Source organism: Mesoplodon bidens, assembly GCF_964165515.1.
Source record: "Mesoplodon bidens genome assembly, chromosome: 14".
NCBI classification, from domain to species: Eukaryota; Metazoa; Chordata; class Mammalia; order Artiodactyla; family Ziphiidae; genus Mesoplodon; species Mesoplodon bidens.
In genome coordinates this window covers 20548426-20571867 of record NC_138170.1, presented here as the reverse complement: position 1 = coordinate 20571867, position 23442 = coordinate 20548426, and the positions used below count along the sequence as shown (strand labels likewise).

At 36.9% G+C, this 23442-nt stretch overlaps 1 protein-coding gene across 1 annotated transcript in view; it reads right to left on the bottom strand.

Annotated features, from left to right (window-relative positions):
- Window positions 1-778: 778 nt before the first annotated feature.
- The window catches only part of TMEM182 (transmembrane protein 182), a 289764-nt gene continuing 267100 nt past the window's right edge, over window positions 779-23442 (bottom strand). Inside the window, exon 6 of the mRNA XM_081254473.1 lies at window positions 779-852. The gene's annotated coding sequence lies outside the window, so the exon portion shown is untranslated. The remainder of the gene's footprint in view (window positions 853-23442) is intronic.

The following is a 23442-nucleotide window of genomic DNA, read 5'->3' as shown; positions in this document are numbered from 1 at the left end:
TTGTCAATAGCTGAGGGCTCATTTCTCTGTACCAGAAGCATGTTACATTCCAAGGCCTTCAGACAGCTCCCCTTCGCCCTAGTGAGTCCGTTGATTAATTTTGGATACTCTTTTTAATTAACACCCCAGAGGAGGTCTAGATTATCTAGCCTATAGTCCATGAAAAACAAATGAATCTGAAGAATAATGACCCAGGGAGACAGGCACACTCTCTCCAAATAATGTTATAAGAACATTGAGTCTCTCACAAGTCAAAATCGTGTCAGGCAATGCCTAGGGAGGACATAGGCCTTTAATCGGGGCAAAATAGAGATTTGTATTAGTCTAATTTAATTTTCTTTTTGACAAGGAGAGGAGTGATAGATGCCCCTTGACAGATGAAACATGGTTCCCCAAAGCAGTCATGGTTGCCATTGGCCTTGATTAGTAACTGGTCCCATTTTGACCTCCAGGAAGATGAGTTGATGAGTGACAGAAAAGAGCGGAGCAATTAAAACAGTAGGACGAAGTAGAAAACTAGCTAATTGTACCCAAACCTGTGAAACCTAATCATAGAACCAAGAAATGTGATGCTCACGGCAGCTTTCATAAGTATGTTTAAAGACATTAATCCTTTACAAGTGAGGATTACAACTGAACAACTCTGACAATACGAGCTCCAGAAAGAAAATTTGAATTCATACCTTTAAAAGAAACCTTTTCTGGGCTTCCCTGGTGGCGCAGTGGTTGAGGGTCCGCCTGCCGATGCAGGGGACACAGGTTCATGCCCCAGTCCGGGAAGATCCCACATGCCGCGGAGCGGCTGGGCTCGTGAGCCACGGCCGCTGAGCCTGCGCGTCCGAAGCCTGTGCCCTGCAATGGAAGAGGCCACAACAGTGAGAGGCCCGCGTACCGCAAAAAAAAAAAAAAAAAAAAAAAAAAAAAAACTTTTCTGGCGAGCAATTTTGAGAATTGTTTGCTAAAACATCTGTTGCATCTGTCAGAAATGATAGGACGTTCAGCCCTCAATAATTTCCAGACTGCAAAAAGAATAGGTGAAAAAAAATTTTATCATGACTTTTCAAGCAAAAAAACTTTTTTAAGAAATCAAACTAATCTTGAAACCTAGGGAAAAAAATCTCAGATTAATCTATTAATTACAGCTTTCACTGTATTTCATTCTAGACCACTTGACTTTGCATAGCGTAGTCAAGGAGCGTTTTCGAAGCTGAGTCATCTAATCGCTACTGTTGTGCTAGCTGTATTCAGCCCTGAACAGCTCCACATTTAGAAAAGCATATGCCATACTATCTGTTCTTCTTCGAGGAGAAAAAGAAATCTTCCAGTCGATACTATGTATTCCATTTTTACCCTTACTAACAAAATGCTGAAGTTGTTTCTTCCTCATCATTTGGATGTTTAAAACCTCTAACCTGCAAAAGCCTGAAGCTGGGGCGAAGTGAGAGTAGCATTGACATATACATACTACCAAATGTAAAATAGAGAGCTAGTGGGAAGCAGCAGTATAGCACAGGGAGATCAGCTCCGTGCTTTGCAATGTCCTAGAGGGGTGGGATAGGGAGGGTGGGAGGGAGGCTCAAGAGGGAGGGGATATGGAGACATGTATATGCATATGGCTGATTCGCTTTGTTGTGCAACAGAAACTAACACGGTATTGTGAAGCAATTATACTCCAATAAAGATCTATTACAAAAAAAGAAAAGCCTGCTAAGTAGTCTATTTTTAACACGTTGCTGTGACGAAATGTGGATGCACTTGATTGAATTTCTTAACCTAAAATAAGAATGAATGGCCATAACTTAAAGTAACAGTTAAGCAGGTTACCATTTCAAGGCAGCTAGTCTTAAAAGAAGAAGAAAAGTAATTGTAAATAGTTATTCTTCAATGTGAAATATGAATGCCTACTTTCACAGTATATATTCATTCAGTCCGTCATTCAGGCAGCAAGCATTTATTTAGTGCCTTCTATGGATCAAATGCTGTAAAAAGTGCTGTGCTTACAAAGTGAATATAAATAACTCCCAAAATGGCTCCAAATTCCCACCTCCCTGTATGCTGGACACCCCCTTTGCAATTTGATCTCCCCACTCTTCTTATAAAAAGATGGAGTCTATTTCTCTACCCCTTAAATCTGGGATTGACTATAAAACGTACTGTAGCCAATGGGCCATTGGAAAACATGAAACAAACAGCTTTGAAAAGCACTTTCCCACCGGTACTAGGAAAGGGAAAGCCTGGAACACCAAAACTTTCGGTGATGACAGAGGAAAGAATTAAGTAAAAGAGACTGAGACATGGAGATGTCAATCATACTATTGTATTAATAAATTTACATTAATATGAAAAAATCTGGTATCAATATATTAGTCTTATGAATATTATTATGACTATAAAGATTTATAATTGAATTATTATTAATAAAATTATTAACAAATATACTAGAATTTACTAATCCAAATTTTTAATTACCTTCCAAGTTTTTAGCTTTGAGATATATACTTATACTTCTATATTACTACCACAAGTTATTTTGAAAATATTTTTGATAATGTCCTATTCATTGTATAGTCTACATAAGGAAATCTATCACATTATTAAATCTATTGGTTTGGACAGAAATTATATTATCGAAATTTATCTCTCCCCCATCTAAAGGATTGCACATTTTCAAAAAATAAATATAGTTATCAAAGAATGTGCTATTTTTGAAAATACAGATCTATCTCAACTTACAATTGGGTTACATCCTGATAAATCTAACACAAATTGAAAATAGCATGAATCCCAATACGTTTAATACACCTAACCTACCAAACATCATAGCTTACCCTAGGTTATCTTAAACATGCCCAGAAAACTTACATTAGCCTACAGTTGCACCAAACTGTTTAACACAAAGGTTAGTTTATAATAAAGTGTTGGCTGTCTCGGGTAATTTATTAAATACTGTAATGAAAGTGAAAACCAGAATGGTTGTATGGGTACAGAATGGTGGTAAGTGTATCAGTTGTTTACCCTCAGGATCGCGTGGCCGCCTGGGAGCTGTGCGCTGCCTCTTCCCAGCATCACAAGAGAGGATAGTACCAAGTATGGCTAGCCTGGGCAAAGACCAAAAGCCAAAATTCGAAGCACGCTTTCTGCTGAATGCCTATCGCTTTTGCACCATCATAAAGTGGAAAAAATATAAGTTGAACCATCATAAGTCAGTGGCGATCAGTATTCAAAGTACTGTGTTATAACTTGAGAATTTACTTTCTAAGAATATTTAGTAAATATGGTGGAAGTCATTATATAGTTGAGAAAAAAAGATAGCCAATAATAGGATAGCCTAACAACAAAAAAAGACAAAATCGATCCCTACCACACAACCTATATAAAAGTCAATTCCAATTAAACTGTAGTTCTCAACATAAAAATAAGACAATAAATCTTCTGGGAAGTGGCATAAGAGAATATCTCTAAAACTTTGGGTAGGAAAATTATTCTTAAATGAGACACAAAAAGCAATAAGAAAATAAAAACAAATAAATAAATTTATTTGTAAAAAAGTTATAAAAAATAAACCATAAATGAAATGATTTATAAATTAACTACATTAAAATTAAAACTTCTTTTTATCAAAGATATTGTAAGTTTGAATTAAAAAAACCCACTGATTGGAAGTCTCATGTTCAAAATATACATGAAGAACTTCTATAATAAAAAAGGAGTGAAGACCCAGTAGAAAATAGGTGAGAGGCTGGAAGAGGAAGAGTATATCCACAGAATAAGGACTTTCCAGCAGCCAATCAATATTAGTAGTCAGAAAATGCAAATTAAACCATAATGAGATCCCACTAAAGATCCACCACAGTGGCTAAAATGAAAAATACTGAACTATTAAAATACGAGAGAAGAACTTCCTGTTTCACCTACAATATGTAAAGAACTTGAAATTCATTACTTCATCCTTACAACAAGAAAAAGCTAGAAAAAACTGAAAACCAGGAACTTTTCTTGGACCCATCAGGGAACTGAGTTTGCAAGTGAAACTGACACCACAGAATGTATAGAGTCAGGTGCATCCAGGAAGATAAAGTACTTGAGATTTGCTTACCTGCAACAGAAGCTACACAATGCCGTATAACTAATAGAAACATTTAAATAGTTATTTTGACCAAAAGTTGGAAGCTGAGTGAGACCTATTATGAAAGTCAGAGGGGGCTCCCACACTTTCACTAGCTTTCCCTCCAGAAACCCTATTAGGTTAGCACAGGAATATAAGAAAGTTCCCCAGTGGCCCCTGTAACGGAAGGGAAGAATGGCCTTTGTGAAAACCTCTGACTCTTCTCCCTAATGAAGACCTAGTTGGGACCTCCCTGGTGGCACAGTGGATAAGACTCCACGCTCCCAAAGTAGGGGGCCCGGGTTCGATTCCTAGTCAGGGAACTAGATCCCACATGCATGCCACAACTAAGGAGCTGGCCTGCAGCAGCTAAGGCTTGGCACAACCTAATTAATTAATTATTAATTAGTTAATTTTTATAAAAGAGCTAGTCCCTTGGGAGAAGAACTTCACCAATTCAATTCTGGGTGAAGAGGAACTCTGCCCTGCTCCATCTTAATGCCGTGGCTAGTAAGGAGCTAGGAGGCATGAGGGAAAAACTCTAACACTGGAGTAGGGATAGCAGTAGTCCTGAAAGCCAACCATCCAAAGCACCAGTACACTAAGAAAGTGAGGCTTAATCAGAATATCAGAGAATATCTCCCTTCCCTGCACACCCCAGTCACAATGACAAGCCTCCAGTAACAACAGGAAATTACAGCTGAAAGAGCTGGGAGACTCAGATCCTCTCTGAGAAGTAGTATAAAGGCAAACCACAAAGCCAAGATGGGAAGGCAAAGCAAATCCACCAGAGGACTTTGAACACTTTGGTATCTATAGCTAAACCATACTCATTTTATAGCTGAATTAAGATAAACTCTAACACTAAAGTTCTATTGCCTTAGGACCTATTACCTGATATATGTCTATCTTTCAAGAAAAAAATGCAAAAGCCATGACAAAAGTATATATATATATATATATATATATATATATATATATATATATATATATATATATATATACTTTAAAGAGATAAAGCAATCATCACACCAGATATATATATACGATTAAGATGCTGGAATTTAAAATAACTATGGTTATTATGTTAAAGAATTTAATGGAGAAAGTAGACAAGAAATGCCAAATGGATAATGTCAGCAGATATAAAAACTATTAAAAAGAAGCAAAAAGAAATGCGATATTGACATCAACAAAAATAGCAGAGGGAGGACATTCAAAATCCTCTCTTCCATAAAAGCAGCAAGAACAATGACCAAAATTGTCAGTTTCAACTTTTTCAGGACTTGCAGCAAATCCATAAGAACCAAACAAAAATAGTAAAATAGCACGCATAAATTCTAACCTGTTGGCAATTTTATTAAATGTAAATTAATTAAATATTCCAATCAAAAGGCAGAGATTGACAGAATGTATTAAAAAGTAGAAACCATGATTCAATCATGCTATCTATAAAAATGCCTTAGTTTTTAAAACAGAAATAGATTAAAAGAAAAAGGATTTCTTAAAAAGTACAATGTAAATAGTAATCAAAAGACAGCATTAATGCTATACTAATATCAGGCAAAATAAACTTTATGAAAAAATTAATAGATATAAAGAAGGATATTTTATAATGATAACAAGTTTAATCAAGAAGATATAACGATCAGGGCTTCCCTGGTGGCGCAGTGGTTGAGAGTCCGCCTGCCGAGGCAGGGGACATGGGTTCGTGCCCTGGTCCGGGAAGATCCCACATGCCGTGGAGCAGCTGGGCCCGTGAGCCATGGCCGCTGAGCCTGCGCGTCCAGAGCCTGTGCTCCGCAACGGGAGAAGCCACAACAGTGAGAGGCCCATGTACCGCAAAAAAAAAAAAAAAAAAAAAAAAAAAAAAGAAGATATAACAATCATAAGAATGTATGTATTAATATCTAACAATAGAGCCCCAAAATACATGAAGCAAAAACTGACAGAACTGAAGGCAGAAATACGCAATTTAACAACAATAGTTAGAGACTTCAATACCCAATTTTCAGTAGTGGAAAAACAAACTAGATAGAAGACCAACTAGTTAATGGAAGACTGAAGCAACACTATAAAACAACTAGAAACACATCTATAGGACACTCTCAAACAAAAGCAGAATACACATTGTTCTCAAGTGCACATCAAACAGTCTCCAGGGTACTGCCTATTTGAAGCTATAAAACCAGACTTAATACATTTAAGAGATTGAAATCACACAAAATATGTCTCTGACCATAGTGGAATGAAATTATAAATCAAAAACAGAAAAGAATTTTGAGAAAGTCACAAATATGTGGAAATTAAGCAATACACCTCGAAGTAACCAACGGGATCAAAGAAGAAAACAGAAGGAAAATTAGAAAATACTCTAAGATGAATAAAAATAAAAACATAACACATAAAACTTCTATGATAAATGGACTGAGAGACAGGAAAGAAATACACGTACCTGGGAAATTTAAAGTAGTACAGTTTGGCTGAGGTGTACAATGCATAATAGGATTCAGAGGAGAAAGGAAAGGTGAGTTGGGAGAATAACCCCCAGAGGAAGAGTGGCTTCATAAAAAATAAACATTAAGGTTTTGTACCTGATCCAGGAAGCATTCTGGAACTATTTTGATTTTTAAGCAAGGAAGTAAAACTTAGGATTTTAGCCAAGATGATCTAGCATGGCGGGAAATTCCTAAACAGACACGGTTTCTCCTGGAGACCCATCCTTCTTTCATTCCCTTCTAGTCCTTTTCTGTTTTCACTGGCTTTCACCCAGTGCCCATACTCAGTGTGACCCAGTGAACCTGTCTCCTCCATACTAGCTAGAAGAGGCAGAGTTCCTTACCAACTTTTCAAATTTTCTCCAGCAAAAACGCCCTATCCTGTGTTCCTTTCCCTGGGAATTCCATGCCTCGTTAACGACTAATGAAGTAGAGGTAACAGATTAATGAAATAAACACATTCAACACAGAAGTATTCACTGAATACCTAGAACGTGCCATATAGTTAAGTCAGCACTGACAGCCAATGTTGTTTTGTACACCAGTATATACATAATGTTTGCAAAACAGTATCTCATTTATCACATTTTTTGAAATGCATTTTCTATTCCCATTTCATTGGTAAAGAAATAAAAATGTAGACAAGTTCGGGGATTTGCCAGAGATGACAAAGGCAGAAATGGAGGTTCCTTGATATAAAGTCAGATTTCCTGAGAAAACAATCCTGGATTTACTCAAGAAATTACAACAATCAAAAAAGTCCTCAGAGTTAAATTAATGTTGAAAATTAGGGGCTGTTGACCCTGATAATGTATAAGAGAAATACCTAAGAAAGATATTTAAACTAACGAAATATGGTCTTGTTAAATGTTATGTGAATAAAACAATCCATGCCTTAAGTATGTATGTATAAGAAAGAAAGAGGGGGAGAGAGGGAGGGGAAAAGGGAGTGGGGGAGAGAAGGAAGGAAGGAAGGAAGAAGGAAAGGAAAGAGGGAAGGAGGGAGGGAGGGAGGAAGGAAGAAAGGAAGAAAAAAACCTGAAAGAGTATAAAAGTGACCTGATCATCATGGAAGTGTCTTTTCCTACTTGAAGGTGAGTAAACATGGTCATTTCTCTACAGACAGAATCTGAAAATTCCCTACAAACACTGCAGACAGATTTTTTTAAAAAATCAGGTAAACGAAAGTTAGGCTAGACAGCAGAAACCACAGCCAAGTCCATGCCATCGTAGCAATCTGGTTAGAATGTTGTCAATGCCTGAGATTCACGGCTGTAGACCAGGACACCAGTACTATGAATATCTTTTAAACTGTCTCCATACCCTCGGGTCAGTGTCTGAAATTTCACCTCTGTGGAAGGAGGTTTGGCTAAGCTTGGGTCACATGCCTTTGTCCTGCCTGGGCTGTCAGGGGCTGGGAAGGTGGGCATCTCCCTGGTTTATCCTGCAGTGAAGCAGGCACTAGATCCCACCATCACTGCCTATAATTGGGGTTTGTGTGTTGAGTGCCTACAAGGATGAAAATACGTGCACAAAATACTTCTTTTGTGGCCTAATAGCCACGTTCTTCTTCCGTTAGTAAGACTTCCAAATAAAAGGATACCCACTCAAGAGTATAAAACTGTCCCTTGCAGAAGTGGAAGTACACTCAACCTTCATCTTATTAAGCTGGAATCACATCCCGGAATTCTGTAATATTTGAACAAAATTTAATAATTTAACTACTGCCAACACACCCAAGTTTTATTTATATATATATATATATATATATATATATATATATATATATATACACACACAATTTATATATAATATGTAATAATGTATTATAGAATATATAATAATATGTATTTGTTATTTAATATATTTAAATATACTATGACATAATGATATATGTAATATGTGTGTAATTCATATACACATGTATATCTACATATGCAGAGAGAGAGAGAGAGAGGACATACAGATAAACACTAAACTCTTTGTTTCCCAGATGGTAATGGTTGGTACATACGACTTCCTTCTTTCACTACCAACCTCATTTTGTCTTTAACCAACACAGCATCTGGTTAGAGTTCTTCACCCCACTTGGGTCTTCCAGTTTCATGTTGGAGGCATGTGACTCCTTGGTGGTGTCTTTGCTGTAGGATCACAATCCTCTTCCATTCACTTCCTCTCTGAATAATGCCAGCACAGAAGGAGCCCCAGGAGCTCACCTATGCTCCATCCCCAGGACTTGCTACCCCACAGCAGGGCAGCAGCCCCAGGTCCTCATTGATTGTCCAGGTCTCCATAGCTCCCGTCTGCACCATAATGGACAAGTGGGCAGACACTGCTGTGGAAGGAGGCTGTCTGACACCCACGGTTGGGCTAACACGTCCTCTGATACCGAGGAGAGTTTTTTTTGCAGTGGGAGCCTGATTAGCATTCACATCAGGCACAGATATTCTCACATCTGGAGTCTGTTCCTAGCTTTCTATCCGCATACCTGTTCATTGTCAATTCACAACTATTGCTCATTTCGGATCCCTGACCATCCAGCCAAATAATCTGCCCCATTTTATAAGTTAGCATCAATCCATATTTCAGCTCTCTCCTTGCCGTGTAAGACAAACTATTGGAAGTTCTGCCCGTGGGGAGGATTTTCATTCTGCTTTTTTTTTTTCACGTATGAACGGGGTTTTAACACCCTTAAACCCTCTTCCCAGTGTAGATAGCCACCTGTAACTCAGATTCTACTTTTTTCATTCTCACTGTAGGGGACTCCTGATGAGTGTAGAGGCGCATCAGAGGAGGGTGGCACGGGAGGGCACGATCGGAGCTTGACCGCTGGCTCATGCCTCCTTCATGTGCCTGGCTGTCTCCAGCCTGTGCCCTCATAGCACACCTCCTCCGCTTGATGATTCAGTGCTCCTGGGCATGCCAGAGCTTATGTCAACAGGAATCAAGCTAACACCCAGTTCTTCATGGGAAGCACGGTTGGCATGGCTACCTGGAGCCCCAGGGTCATTTTCCACCCGGGAAGAGTAACAAACCAAGAACCATTTCTAAGAAGGAGGCTGCTAACTCAACACCTTGGGATGTTCACTGTGAATCTACGTGGCAAAATCTCCACACAGCATCCAGAGATGCAACATAAGCTTTATCATCTAACGAATTTGCAGACAGAAGAAATTATGCATCATGTGTTCAACTTGAATAGACTTAGAGGGTTCAGACCTTATTCTGACGTGGCAATTTAGGCTAGGGAAGATTTCATTCAATTTGCTACTACAAAACATTCCCAGCTGAGGTGTTTCAGCACTTGCTGCCGTTAGAACAAAATATTTAAACTGACATGATGCTAAAGGTCACTTCCTTATCAGAGACCACTCCCCAGTTTTCAAATATGGCTTCCCACTAAATTATAGCAGTCTCCTCATTGAAAGTTACATGTGAGCAGAACAAAAATTAATTTTGGTTCATTTGCCTACTGTGGGCTAATTTCAGATTCTTTCAGAAAAGACCAATAAATTGCTCAGGGAAGACAAGAGTAAAGATTATTTTATATACTGAATGTGAAGGGAATCAGTTTCCAGACATATAATCCTGTAAAACAAAGTGTGTTGATTTCAGTTTGGGGATGAGTGTTTAATAAGATTGTTCAAGAACCCCATGCCCCTAAAAGTTTAAGAATCATTGATGTGAAGAATATCTGTTAGTAGATTTTTCACACATTTTAAGCAACAGCATCTGCCACAGCTTCTCACCTCACAGTTTTTATTATTTTTAATTATATTTTCTGAATGTTTATATGTTGTTCTTATCTCACTTATAAATACAGTTAACTTGTCTTAAAAAAAGGGAAAACTTCAAAGTCAAATAGAACATTTTACTACATAAATTAAGGATTAAAGAGACAAATGATAACATGATAAAGTGATAATTGCAAGTTCAGTTTTGATCAAAAGAACATATTTTGTTTGTCTTTTACTTGGCATAAATTTAGCAATTTTTCATACGCCAGTTACATTGATATTTTTCTAGGAAACAGTCATTGTTAAGTGTGATCACAACAAAAGACTTTAGAGCATTTAGTAACACCGATTTCATGATGTTAACTGTAATTCTTACTAATGCAGATGAAAATGGACTTTGTTTCACATCAATTCACTACATTCAAGCTAAAGTGGGTTTTGGTTTGGTCTCCAGTTAACTAAAGTCCCAGCCAGCAGAGATGCTGATGCTAAATGCTTTGGGATGACTTCAAGGGGATGTATCTCCATTGACTGCTGCAGGTTCCAGGCAACACTGTCGCTGATGAGGACCTAGAAAAGTTCCTGGGGCTTGAAAAGACAGAATAGGTTTTTTTTTATGCTGAGTGAAAGTTAGTTTGGGGGAGGTTTTTGCTTGTTTGTTTTTGTAATGGACTTTCTGCTGAAATTATACGTAATCCCTAAGCAGTATCCTCATTCAGAGACCTTATGAGGGTTAACTATTCCTGAGTGATTCATTAAAGACACACAAAAAAGCAAACCTCTCCCACCCCACCACCACCTAGGCTGGGACACCCTTGAAATCTACAACCTTTGAATGCCTCTTTATTCTTGACCCATATCTTTCCATCATTACAGATACTGGATGGTAGTGACCAGATGCAAAGTGGTACTTTCTAACAAGAATTTGGGTAAGCATGTATCTTTACTGTACTGTACTGTACTTCCTTTCTCTTACACACACACACACACACACACACACTTACACATCTTAATATATGATATGCAGCCTCAGCTGCAGTAGAATATTAAACCATGTTTTCTGTCAATGTGATATAAAGAAACAAGAGACCTCATGTAATTTGGATTTTTCCAGGTATCTAATTTCAATCTAATGTAGTGTTGTGAAACTAAGCCAGTAAATCTATATGGCTGGTCCATTTGGGGACTTGGTCTGCTATCTTCGGTCTGTGACAATTTCTGGTTTCCATTCCTTGTCCAGGGATGATAACAGTGTGATTTACAGGTATAACTAACAAATGAGATCAATTAAAATGTCTACAAGTGGCACCTGTCTGAGTATAGGGTTGCACTAAATGATTCCCACAGCTTCGTTTCCTGTCGCCCTACCATCTGCAAGCCCTCTCCACATGCAAAGTAACAATGAAGGGTTGTTTCCTAATGGGCATAGACTGAGAAAGCAGACCTTATTCTATGGCCTGGCTATATGATTATTATCACTAACGGGAAACAACAGGTGTATTTTTCAACTCCATTTACACAAACGATCCCTGTGTTTCATAGCATTCATTAATATAGCTTCTTGAATTGCCCAATTTGTTACAAATTTGTACTGTCAGCAGCCTTTGTGATTGAATTGAATTCATAATGAAATTGAAGCTACCTTTCATTTGTGTACATTATTGAATACTTTGATCATTACAAGACAAATTTGATACTTTTCAAAGTACTTAGGTCATGGAGAAGGGGAAAATGGTTACTTCTGGATAAAAGTAACAATTGGATAAGACATGCCAGAGCATTTTTACATTTATTCTACTAAAGCTTTGTAAAAAAATAAATAAGTAACGGACACTTGGGCAAAATGTATGATCACAAAGCATTATTTTAAGTAGTATGTAGAAATTATGGTGCAGGTATATTTTTGTCTTTAGGTTTGAATACAGTTAAAATGTTGAGTTGAACTTTGTAAACATGCCTTTCAGTTTTGTTCTTATTTTGGGACAACATGAGCTAGGTTGTATAATCAAAGGTGAATATTTCTGTTCCATGATATATTTAAGTCACAAATTGTATTTATGAAATAAATTGATATTATTAGTATACTTGAAACTACAACTTAATGGAATTCTCAAAAGCCAGCCAGAGTCTCCATTTCTAAGTGACATAAATCTCAAAATTAGAACATACCAGAGAGTGTGAGTAGAGATTTTTGCCTACTGAATAATTTGCAATTCTCTACCTCAAATATCTAAGCCTCATATGAGTCAGATGGCCACACGTACCAGTTTGCCTGGGAAGGTCCATGGTTAATGCCTATTCCCCATGCATATTTTAAAATAGGCTCCTTTTATCCTCACAAGTGGGTTTGAACAAGCAATCATCCAGACATCCAACTTGTAAGTCTAACAAAATAACGCTATTCAAGTTAGTTACGTCTTATTTAAGAAAAATAAGATCGCAGTTATAAAAATCTAATTAAAGGCACTCATTCAAATAAGCCACAGTTAGATACAAGTGATTTCCTTTTTCTATAAGGCAGCCAGAGCACCCTCAGTTGTGTAGACTGTGGCTTCAGAGATGCTAAGTGTGATATGATTCTTACGTATTAATGTTCAACTGGTTTAGTCCTTTAAAAATAGTCACACAGAATTGCCATTTAATTATCATCAGTCCCCACATACAGTACTACACCATATCTTATTCAGCAACAAAGACTAAAATACACTGGGAGGAAATCTAATTATACCTTATTTCTCATACCATTTCTCTGCTATAGGTTGCAGACAGTAGGATTCAAACTACAGAATCAAAGCTACTCTAATCATTTCTAGCATGAAGAGTGGAATCAACAAAGTTTATATTACAAAGAAAGAAAATGCTCACACATTTAAATTTTTAAAAACATAGGCCACTGAGAAGATGGTCATAAAACCTGTAGGAAATGGTGCTCATTGGGGGGCAGTACCATGCATTTAAGATTTATTGTATTTATATCTAGATAGATAGATACAGAGATAGATAGATATAGAGATATGTATCTACATATAAGAGAGAGATATATTTTAATTATTCTCATAAAAATAATATTGCTGAAATTGCTCGAAGCTTCCAGAAACTTCTTAGCTAATAGTGTGCTGGAACAGATAGAATTTGAGAAATAATAGAGCTCAATCTCTTCCAATAAGTCTTCCTGAAACTTAGATTCAGGGAGAGAGACTAAATTACTCAAGGTCATAGAGGAAGATAGTTTTAGAGTTAGGGTTCTAGCTATCTCTGCCCTCCCTCCCTTCCTCTCTCCCTTCCTTACTTCTTTATTTTTTAGTATCTTTCTTAGGCAGCCTGGCACCACAGCCCTCCCTGCTACCCTCGGAGAATTCAAGGGGCACAGCTGTGCCTCATGTTCATGGACAGAGATGCCATTTGCTCATGTGACCTGATCTAGTTCACACCAAAGTTCTTCACTCCGTGTCTGATGAGTTTAGAAGTTTCGAGATACCTTCATAGCTGATAAGTGTCTGCTAGAGCTGAAGGTCTTGACATCACACAGTGATTCATCCACATTCCTAACATCCACATTTCATAAGCCCTCAGGAAGCGTTCACAGGATACCGCGAGGATCACTGTTCGGTAGAGTGAGCAGTGACCTAGTTAAGTAATTGCAATGAAATACCAGATACTAGGCTGGGATGACTCCATGTGCTATCATTGTTCTGAATACAAATTTTTGCCACTACACTTGTTGCAATGGGCTAAGATTTGTGTTTATTCTCCACCCTGTCCTCTCCAGCTAGACCTTGAGCACGTTGAGTATTGCGTCAATGTTTTTTTTTTTTAATGTCAATTCTCATCTGCAGTACCAAGCTTTCACCCTTTAATAAGTGATATCTAACGGATGAAAAGATGGATGGATGGAAGGAAGGATGGATGGATGGTTGGATGGATGGACGGACAGGCATTCAATGGGTCTAAGACAGGCAATTTGATAAATAGTATTTTAGGAAGAATAAATTTAAGAAAGGTGGAAAAACTCCGATTTATTGAAAACTAGTATAAACTGGGGTGAGCTTTTGTAGAGCAAGTGATGCTGAGAAGGACATATCACTGAGGACTTTGGATGATCAACTAAGGAAATATTTCTTTTAACGTTTTGGCCATGCCACACAGCATGTGGGATCTTAGTTCCCTGACCAGGGATGGAACCCATTCTCCCTGCAGGGAAGCATGGAGTCTTAACCACTGGATCACCAGGGAATTCCCCTAAGGAAATATTTCTAATGAAAGAATTTAAAGTTCTTAATAAGGGGAGGGAAGAGACTTGATTTGCATATTTTTCAGGTAGCTGATCTAGCAAGTGGGTACAGAATAATTATCTTTGTCTCCAGGTTTATTTAAATGTGGGAAAAGTAAAGTATAAATGATATTCTCTAGAGGTGTAAATATTATATAAGCAATCCTGTGAAAAATGAACCCAAGCCAACCAACCAGAAGATTCTTGTCTTGTGTCAATCAGCCATCTGCATGCCCATCAAACCTAAACACCAGCTGTGGTAAGCTCGGGTCTGGATTCAGAGTTTAGAAAAATTCACAATCTAGGCCTACTCATTCAGCTCACCAAGCATGGCAGCCCAGGATTTGGAAAACTTTCAGGGACCTTTTCATCCCCTGAGACCTATGATCTCAGGCCTCAGTCCTTATCACCTTCTACCAAGGAAAAGGAGAAGTCAAAGTCAGAGATAATAGTAAGAATAATAATAGCTCATCATAGTCATGAACAAAACAAAATTCATCATTTTTTTTCTTTTTTGCAATAGACTAGCAATTAGGATTGGCCATATGATGAGTATTAAGGAATAAGAAATAGTGTTCTAACAAGGGATCCCAGTGCAGGCCATCTGCAGGGGTTAGTTAAAGCTACAGCACATAGGGAAACCACTCTTTCCTCTTGTGTTTTTGAATCCAAGTGATTAATGTTGTGTGTTCTTCTATTCGGGCACTGTGTTTAAAAGCATTGTTTACCATCACCTTGTAATCAGAGTGCCTCAGCAACCTCCTATTACCCTTGAAAACAGTGTGGCTGCAATTTAGACCTGAAAGAAATAGGTCTTGGATGGGTCCTTTGAAGCTTAAAGCTACTCTGAAGTCCTGCTATCTCCATTTGTAATTTGTTTTCAAGAACAGCGATTTACATTTCAGTTGGATTACACCTTTTAATGCATCATAGAGGTAAAGTGGCCACAGCGCAAACAGTTAGCTCTGCCACATTTCAAACGATGCATTTGAGCCACTGTAGAGAGGGTTACAGTTACAATTAAAACCCCAAGTGGGACAGTTCTTTTCAGGATGTGGCACTAACCATTTGTGGGTGATAGAGACATTACTGCTGTCCACACTGTTATTTTAAAGTGGCATGAAAACAAGTGAAAATGAGGGCTCCTGGGAATATTATCTCACAAAAATTAAGTAAAAATAAGGTTCTTGTGGGGCTGCTTCACATTTTCTATGAGTGTACAACTTCTGTTGGTAAATAGATTCTACTAAAAGACCAAATTGAGCCAAAATGAGATTGCAGAGCAAAAGTAATATCAATATTATGATGAATTATTATTTTCAACAAGTGCTTATTTATAAAGGTATTTATTAAATGCATTCATATTCACTTCATTCTATAATTGAGATTATTTTTTAATTTTCAGCTGTGTTGAGGCATCAACTACATATAATAAACCCATCCACATTTGGTGAATTTTGGCAGTTGCTTGCAGTCACGTAACCACCACTACAATGAAGACATAAAGTTGTTCCATGGCCACTGAAGAGTTTCCTCGTGGCCTTTTTAATCCATTCTTTCCCCTGACCACACAGCCACCATTGATCTGCTTTATGTCTCTATAATTTTGCCTTTCCTAGAATTTCACATAAATGGAATTATATAGTGTTGTTAGGACCCAACCAATCCTAACCCCCAGTGATGATAGTATTAGGAGTTGGGGCCTTTCAGATGTGCATGCATCATGAGGGTGGAGCCTTCAAGAATGAGATTCGTGACCTTATATAAGAGATTCCACAGGGCTTCCTAGCCCCTTCTACCATGTTAGGACACAGCAAAAGTGGGAAGTCTGCATCCCAGAAGAGGGCCTTCACTGTAACCCAACCAGGCTGGCACCTGATCTTGGACTTCCAGTCCCCAAAACTGTATGAAATAAATTTCTGTTGTTTATAAGCCACCCAGTTGGTTGTATTTTGTTATAGCAGCTTAAACAGGCTAAGACAAGTATGTAGTCTTAGTTTTACATTTTTCACTTTGCACATTATTTTTGAGATCCAGCCTTATTTTGTTGCATGTATTAATGTTTGTTATTATTTTTATTGTTGAGTAGTAAAGCACTATTGATGAACATTTTGAGTTGTTAGGGGTTATTATGAGTATTGCCATTACTGACATTGTATAGAAGTATTCAGTACTTATGTGGACATGTGCTTTCATTTGTCTCGGGTAGATGTCTGGAAGTAGGATTGCCGGGGCACATGGTAGAACAATATTTAACTTTCTACAATACTGTCAAACTGATTTCCAAAGCAGTAGTACCATTTTGCATTCCTCCTGACAATAGGAGAGTATTCCAGCTGCTTCACATCTTCATCAATACCTGGCCTTGTCAGTCTTTTGAACTTTGTTCATTCTTGTGGGTACATATCAGTATCATATTCTGGTTTAATTTGCATTTCATTGATGACTAGAGATGGTGAGATGTACTTTTATGTGCTTACTGGCTCCCTTTTCATCTTCTTTAGTAAACAGTTCAAATCTTTGGCTTTATTGGGTTATTTTCCTTCTTATCATTGATGTACATGAGTTTCTTATGTAGTCTCAATATAAACCCTTTCATACATATATGTTTTGCAGATACTTTCTTTCAAAATATTGTTGGGTTGGTTTGGTTTGGTTTTGTACTTGGCCAGGCCAAAAAACAAACCAAAACAAAAACCAAAAAAACTTCATGGAATGTTTTTTGTTGTTTTTGTTTTTAAAATTTATCTTCTAATAGTTTAGAAAACAAAGATTTTGTATTAAATGAGTCTACATGTATGTTAATGGTCTAAACTTTCTCCCGTGTCCCAGATACTCTGAAAAATATTTGTACTATAATTGAAAAATCAACTAATAAAGTTTTCTTGAATGTCTCTTGGAAATTCAGAAATAGTAGGTCCAAAACTGAACTCATCATTTTCCCTTGTGAAATGTAAGGTTTCTTATATGCTCCTATTATTCGCCTCACAAGTCACAAATTTGGGAGCCATTGGGTACCTCATTTATTTGGCACATCTAATTGGTCACTAAGTCACATGGATTCAGTCTCCTAAATTAAGTGTAAAATTCATGTTTCTCCTCCATCCATGACACCCCCCTAAATAGAGCTAGAACTTAGTTTGACCTGTTTAATGATGTCCTGACTCTTCCACTGCTTCTAGCCTAACTCTGCCCAAGGTGTCCTCTTCTCTGTTCACTTTTTTGGCAGAAAAAAATCTAGTCCAGAAAAATCTTTCCAGTGCCTTTAGGATCCTATCCCAGCCCTTAAGAGGGCATACCAGGGCTTCCCTGGTTATGCAGTGGTTAAGAATCTGCCTGCCAAAGCAGGGGACATGGGTTTGAGCCCTGGTCTGGGAAGATCTCACAAGCCACGGAGCAACTAAGCCCGTGCACCACAACTACTGAGCCCACGAGCCACGACTACTGAATCCCGAGTATCTAGAGCACATGCTCCGCAACAAGGGAAGCCACCACAATGAGAAGCCTGCGCACCACAATGAAGAGTAGCCCCTTCCTGCCACATCTAGAGAAAGCCTGCTTGCAGCAACAAAGACCGAACGCAGCCAAAAATAAATAATAAATTAATAAATAAATTTATTTTTAGAAAAAGGAGGGCATACCAGCTCATCACACTATGGCTGCAAATGGATAACACATCCTGCTTCACAAGTCCTCCACCAATCACAAGTACTGAACTATGTGTCATACTAAGTATTTCCTACTGTTTTACAAATCTTTCCCATCTGTTTCCTCTTCCTGAGCCCACTGCCCACCTGCTTGTTCTACAAATGTCAGTAACTGTGGCACATGCTCCAGAAGTCTCCATGACATTTCACCCCCTGACCAAATCATGTCCTTTCCCTGAGGCTCCCATAGCACCTGGCATGCCTCTGTCATAGCATTTATCACACTTCACCACCACTGAAGGATTATCTCTCCCATGGGTATAAATAACTTATGTGGCTTTTGCAAGATATATACCATAGAGTTGAGAAAGTATAGAAGTAGGAGTAATGGTCTGGCAAATGATGTACTAGAGAGATTCAAGAATCAGTTCATCCATTTAAGCACTATATCTATAAAATAAAGAAATTAGAAAAAGGAAATGAAATAGAAAAAGCTGAAACATACTGGAGCTTAAAAGTACAGTGGCTGCAATGGAAATTTTACTAGTGTTTCAACAGCAGATTGGAGCAGGCAGAAAAAGAATCAGTAAACTTAGAGATAAAACAATTGAAAGTATTGGGTCTGAGAAGCAGAAAGAACATGAATGAAGAGAAATAAAAAGAGTCTAAAGGACCTGTGAGACATCATAAAGTGTATCAACATTCACATTATAGAAGTTCCAGAAGAGGGAGAGAAAGAGAAAGGGATAGACGGGACATTAAAAAAATAATGGCTGCATTTTGGTGAAAGACATAAATCTATACATTCAAATAGCTAAAAGAACTCCAAATAAGATAAACTCAAAATGATCCACACTGAATACATTTTATTCAAATCATTTAAAGACAAAGGAAGAGAATCTTGAAAGCAGTAGGTGAGAAGCAACTTATCACTTAAAAGGGGTTCTCAATAAGGTCAACAGCCCAGCATCATCAGAAACCATGGGGGCCAGAAAGCAATGGGATGACATATTTGAAGTGATGAAAGGAAGAAAAAAGAAAAAACCTGTCAACCAAGAATTCAATATCCAGTAAAATGATGCTTTAAAAATGAAGGAGAGGGCTTCCCTGGTGGCGCAGTGGTTGAGAGTCCGCCTGCCGATGCAGGGGACACGGGTTCGTGCCCCGGTCCGGGAAGGTCCCACATGCCGTGGAGCGGCTGGGCCCGTGAGCCATGGCCGCTGAGCCTGCCCGTCTGGAGCCTGTGCTCCGCAACGGGAGAGGCCACAACAGCGAGAGGCCCGCGTACCACAAAAAAAAAAAAAAAAAAAAAAAAATGAAGGAGAAACTAAGACATCCCTAGACAAATCTAGGAAGTTTGTTGGTAGCAGGCCTACTCTGCAAGAAATACAAAAAGGAGTCCTTCAGGATAAAAAGATGCTAGGTAGTAACCCAAAGCCATACAAAGAAATAAAGAACACTAGTAAAGATAATTGCATTGGTAAAGATAAAAGCCAGAAGTATTAAAATTTTTTGTTTAAATCTCATTTTTGTTTTCATATAATTTAAAACACAAATCATAAAAAAATATAAATCTATGTCAATGGCCACACAGTATATAAAGATATAATTTGTAACAACAACAGCATAAAGGGAGAGAGGGAAGAGCTGTGTTGAAGAAGAGTTCATAAATGCTATTGAAGCTAAGATGTTGTCAATTTAAGTTGGATTGTTATAAATTTAGAGTTTTAAATGTAATCCCCAGGTTAACCACTAAGAAGATAATGTAAAAACATACAGAAAAAGAAATGAGGAGGGGAAAGCATACACACACAAACACAAACACACACACATAAAGAATCAAACACAGAAAGAAGCAGGCAGTATTAGAGGTACTGAGTAATAAAAAAGATATGACATATAAAAAGCAAATGGCAGAAGTCCTTCCTTATCATAATCATTTTAAATATAAATGGATTAAACACACCAATTAAATACAGCTATCTAACAATACACTGTCTACAAGAAACTCACGTTAGATACAAATAAGTTGAAAGTGAAAGAATGGAAAAAGATATTTCATGCAAATAGTAACAAACAGCTAGAGTAGCTGTATTAATATCATACAAAATGTACTTTAAGTCAAATACAGTTAAAAATGACCAATAAGAACATAACATATTGATACAAGACTCAATCTATCAAGAAGATATAACCACTATGCATATTAGATTCAACTACATATTATATTATATTATATATAATATAGTACAATTATATATTATGTTATATATGTACAATTATATATTATGTTATATATATAAAAAACAGTTATATATTATATTATATATATACATGTATATGCACCAAACTACAGGGTCACAAAATATATAAAGCAAACATTTACAGAATTGAAATAGTTCCACAATAATGGTGGGGAACTTCAATACCCTTCTTTCAATAATGGATAGAAGATCCAGACAGAAAATCACTAAGGAAATAGAAGACTTGAACAACCCAGTAAACCTACTATATCTACAGACACTCCACACAACAGCAGCCGAATACACATTTTTCTTAAGTGCACATGGAACTTTCTCCAGGATAGACCATAATGTTAAGCTTTAAAATAAGCCTCAATAAATTTTAAAAATTGAAATCATATGAAGTATCTTCTTTGACTACAATGGAACTAGTTAGACATCAATAACATAAAGAAAATTGTAAAACTCACAAATATGACAATTAAACAGCACATTTTTAATCAACCAACTGGTCAAAAAGGTAATTACAAAGAAAATTAGAAAATATTTTGAGATGAATGAAAGTTAATAGGATGCAGCAATAGCAGTGTTCCGAGGGACATTAATAGCTGTAAGGGCCTGCATTAAAAAAGAAGAAAAATTTCAAATCAGTAACCTAACCTATTTCTATTACAGATAGAAATACAAAAACAGACTTAACCCAAAGCTAGTGGAAGGAAGGAAATAATAAAGATTACAGTAGATATAAATGAAATGGAGTTTAGAAATACAATAGAGAGAACCAATAAAACCAAAAGTTGGTTTTTAAAAAGATTTACAAATGTTGGCAAGACTTTAGCTACATTGACTAAGAAAAAATAGAGAAGATGCCAATAACTAAAATCAGAAGTTAAAATGGTGACGTTACTGTTAATCTTAGAGAAATTAAAAAATTTATAAGAGAAAATGAAGAACGACTGTACACCAAAAATAGATAACCTAGACAAAATGGAAAAATTTGTAGAAATTGCCAAAACTGACTCAAGAAGAAGTAGAAAATATAAACAGACTTATAAAAAGTAAAGAAATTGAATCAGTAATCATAAACCTCCAAACAAAGAAAAGTCTAGTACCAGACGGCTTTACTGGTGACATCTACCAAATGTTTAAATAAGGATTATCACAAATCCTTCTCAAAATCTTTCAAAAAATATGAGGTGGGGGGGATATTTCCTAATTCACTTTAAAAGGCCAGCAAAGACACCACAAGAAAAGAAAAATAATCATTTCTTATTAACATAGATGCAAATTTCCTCAATAAAACACTAGTAAATGGAATACAACAACATGTAAAAAGGATTACAACCATGGCCAAGTGGTACTTATCCCCATAATGCAAGGGTTGTTTAACATATGAAAGTCAATTGATGTCATATACCACAGTAATATAACAAAGAAAAAACACAGATTATCTAAATTGATGTGGAAAAAGCACCTGACAAAATTCAACACATTTTCATAATTAAAAAAAAAAACCTCAGAAAATTAGGAATAGAGGAAAACTTACTCTATCTGATAAAGGACATTTTTTTTTAAAGCCCACAGAGAACATCATACTCAACAGTAAAAGACTGAAAGTTCTCCTGTAACATCAGGGACAAGGCAAGGATGCCCACTTTCACACCGCTGATAGTTAACATTTTACTGAAAGTTCTATCCAGAGAAATTAGACAAGAAAAAGAAGTAAAAGGCACCCAAATTTGGAAAAAGAATTTTATTTCTATTTTTAGATGACATGATTCTATATATTGAAAATTCCAAAGAATTTTTACAAAACTAACTAGAGCTAATAAATTCAGCAAAATTACAGTTTATAAAATCAAACAAAAACAAAATACTCCATCTTGTTTGTATACACTTGCAATCAACAATCCAATAAAAGAAATTGTAAAAAAATAAAATTCAATTTACATTAGTATCCAAAAGAATAAAATGGTCAAGGATAAATTTAACCAAGGAAGTAAAAGACTTGTATACAGATAACTAAAAAAAAAAAAAAAAAATTGCTGAAAGAAATTAAGAAACATTTAAGTAAGTGGAAAACATCCTGCATTCATGGATTGGAAAATTTAATAGTTAAGATGCTAATACTACGCAAAGAGATCTACAGATTAAATGTAATCCTTATCAAAATTTCAATGGCCATAGATTATTAGATATGACACCAAAACCATTCATGACAAAAAGAAAAATAAGAATTGGACTTCATAAAAAATAAAAAAAAAACAAGGCCAGGTCTGGCAGACAAGATGGTGTTTCAGCCAGAAATAGGATACTGACAGAGTGTTGTTGTTTTTGTTGTTGAGATACCTCTAAAGAGCTACATGTGTAATGGAGGCTAAAGGAGGGTAGAGGACAGACATTCTAGTTTGAGAAAAATTTCAAAGCGTCAAAAGTTTGTAAGAGGGATGGGTTAGTTTTATAGACTGAGCGGGTATAGGAATTCTCAGTGTGCATATGCATTCTGCAAACTTGAGGTCTGAAATGAATTCTTCATAGCTGTGGTAGGCAGAATAATGCTTCCTCAATTTAAAAAAATGCCCATGCCCTAACTGTGGGAACCTGTGAATATATTACCCTGTATGGCAAAAGGGACTTTGTAGATATGATTAAGGTTAAGGACTTTGAGGTGTGGAGATTATCCTGGATTATCCAAGATAATCTAATGACATGATGCCTTAGAAGAGAGAGACCAGTATAAGAAGAATTCATGCCGCCATTGCTGACTTTGAAGATGGAGGGAGGAGCCATGCACCGACGAATGTAGGCGATTTCTAGAAGCTTCAGAGAGCACAGAATGGATTCTCCCCTAAATCCTCCAGAAAGGCATGCAGTGCTCCCCAAACCTTGATTGTAGCCTTGCGAGACCCATGTGAACATAGTTGTAAGATCACAAATCTGTA